The following is a 3,252-nucleotide window of genomic DNA, read 5'->3' on the forward strand; positions in this document are numbered from 1 at the left end:
CTTTTCATCACTGATCAACTCACTTGGCTCATACTCATTGATGATGCTTTGTTTTCTAAAACACTCACTTTCCAGCTTGCCTACCTTTGTTTTCAATTCAATGATAAGTTCATTTAAATCAACTATAGGAGCAGAGTGTACCTGAGATGATGATCCTTTTTCTTTCTCAATTATGGCCATGAATGCCACATTTGCTTTCCTGATATCATCTGCAATGTCCTCTTCATGATTGCTCCAATCAAAATTTCCTTCATGCTGTGTAGTCACTGCCACATTTCCTTGATTTCTGATCTGATTTTGATTTACTGGAACAGTGTTGTTTGGAATATTTTGAGCTGCTTGAAGGTTTTGATTGTTATTCATTTGAAAACCTTGAGTCTGTTGCATACTTTGTTGTTGATTATTCATTTGAGGCTGAAAGTTGTTGAAGTTGGGGTTGTAATTGTTGTTGGGATTGAAGTTGTTGTTGTTAAAGTTGTTCATTTGACTGTTGTTGCTGTTGAATCTTGGCTGATTTTGTTGGTAATGCTGCTGACCTCTTGGTTGTTGATTCTGAAATTGATTCATTTGAAAATTTCTTGGTTGATTGCATTCTATTGCAAAATGACCAGGTTGCTGACAATTGTAGCATATTGCTTTTGACTTGTTAAATCCAATCCTGTCATTAGGACCAGAAACCAGAGATCTACCAGTTCTGTTATACAGTCTTTTACTTCTCAAACCCAACATGGCAGCTTGCCACTTCAAATCCATGTCTTCCAAGTCATCTGCATCAATTTGTTCTAAATCATCTTGTACCACACTTGTGTAAATTAGATTCTTTGCAACAAATGCATTATAAGACTCAGTAAACATAGACAACAAAGCTTGTGTTTCATTGCTTTGACCATGTCCTGTGCCAGTATTAGGAACATTTCCACTTGGCTTGGAGGCAGAATCAGTATCATCAATCAGTTGCACATTGAACCTCTGCTGATTTCCTTGATTACTTGTGCTACCTCCAATGAAAGATTTTGGAGTAACAACATTATGTTCAACTGGTTCTTCAATAATGGGAATTTGCTGTTGATTTTTGGTAGACAGATTTCCCATGGGTGCAATAAATGCATTTGAAACGTTGAAGCAGGGTCTATCTTCCTTAATCATCTCATTCTCTATCATTTCAAGTTCTGCAGCCTGAAGAAAGCATACCACATTATCCAATTTCAATTCATTGAAATTTTGCTTCTGAAGGATGAATTTGCAAGCAGTATACCATTCTTTTGGCATTAAGTTGAGTAACTTTGTATTCAAATCAAAGTCAGTCATTACATAATCAGTTGTCCTCAACTCATTCACAATACTTAGAAAATGTTCTAGTATTGATTTCAACCTTTCTCCATCCCTATACTTGAACCTTTCCAACTGTTGCTTCAATCTTTGCTTCTTTATGTTCTTTAGTTCAATATTCCCTTCATACATTTCAAGGATAGCATCATACATTTGTTTGGCAGTTGTGTGATGAGCCACCTTGGTCAGAATCTCCCAAGACAACCCTAGCTTAATCATAGCTAAGGCTTTGTCATCCACCTTTCTCATTTTTTCTCTTACAGCAGCAGTTGCATTTGCACCTTCTTCAACAGTAGTTTGTGGACCATTCTTGATGGAGTTCCACATATCAATATCATTGTAGCATACGGCTGCTTCAAAGAGTACTTTTCATTTGATAAAGTTTTCCTGTCCATACAACCTTGGTATCTTGTTAGTAGACACCTCTTGTTCCTCATATCCAGACATTTTGAGAAATTAAAAAATCAGTTCCTTAAAAAAATTTTCAAAATAATCAGATCTGAAAACAGAATGCTCAGATCTGATGTGTCTGATGTGATTAGAAAAGGATTTAGATATAAAGATTAGAACTTTAATTGAAATAAGGAAGAGAAAACACCGGTAGATTGTAGATCTGGAAGAAAAATGAAAAACAGGGCTGCTGACGTCACAAATCAATGGAACAGAGGTCTGCTTACGTCATTCTTCTTCAAATCTTCAATCAGCAACAATCTTTCCAAAATAGCAGTAACAAGAAGTCCCAACATCAACACATGGACATCCTGAGGATCTATAAGGACGAGACTGTCCTTGTTGTGCTGATTTCTTATGTGCCTTCTCTTTGTTGCCACAACTCTATGTATTATTATTAGTACAATTTTGTGTCGTGGTGTAATCTGAGTTTGATGGCACGTCAAAATAAGATTCATTTCACTAGCCTGAACCCCTTTACTATCAGACGCAACATCATTTACTATATCTGCACATGAAGTAGAAGCATCAAAATTGTTCACACATTTAAAAGCAGGCTTGATTTCCTCTAGGGATCCTGATCCAACAATTTTAGATTGAACATGTTTACCATACTTCATGTCTTTTACCTTTTCTTCCTGCTCTTTGGTAAGAGGAAGACTAGTATAGTTGTCATTGTATGGTGGGGGTACTTGACTATATCCTATACCCTCACCTTCGTTTTCTTTCCACCATAATTGATTTTCAATCATTGAATTGACTACTTTACTGGAACCCACGAATTTTTTGAAGTCTAGTTCAGCCCTTTCGAATTTACTAGTTAGATTCAGAATTTCTAACTTGGAGGCTTCCAGTTTAGCAGTTAGTTCAGCAATTTCTTGATTGGCATCTAGGTAATGACAACTTTTTATACTAAAATCATATTTGAGCTTAGAAATGTCCTTCTTCTGTGCTTCTACTTTGTCTAGAAAGCCCTTTTCATTTTTCTTAAGTTTAAAATTTTCTGATTTTATTCTCTCTATGTCTCTAGTTAGGTTATCATTATGAAGCTTATACAGTTCTATTTTTTCAACACCATTTAAGGAACATGTATGGAAACTTACCTCAGACGAACTCTGAGATACTACTTGTGAGGGAGCATACTTATTAAGAGTCCTTCCAAAAAATGAGATGGGTTGTGGAGAATCCATTTAGTAATTAAAGGAATTACTCTGATTTTCCCGCCAAATTTTTTCGAAAAAGTATTATCGCCAAAATTTTCAAGAAAGATGTCCCACTGAAAAGAAGCGTCTAGGAAAAATTTTGTTCAAGACTAATTTTACCGATTTTCCCGCCAAAAATTCACCGAAAATCTCCCGAAAAAAAAATGTTTTCGCCAAAATTATCAAAAATGAATTTTTACTTATAAGGAGTATTCTGAAAAAATTTCGTTCAAGAGAATTTTTCCCACCAAAAAACTTTTTTTTCTATCAA

Source organism: Bidens hawaiensis, unplaced genomic scaffold, assembly GCF_021521415.1.
Source record: "Bidens hawaiensis isolate Kalapana, Puna unplaced genomic scaffold, B.hawaiensis_p1.1 tig00012888_1, whole genome shotgun sequence".
NCBI classification, from domain to species: Eukaryota; Viridiplantae; Streptophyta; class Magnoliopsida; order Asterales; family Asteraceae; genus Bidens; species Bidens hawaiensis.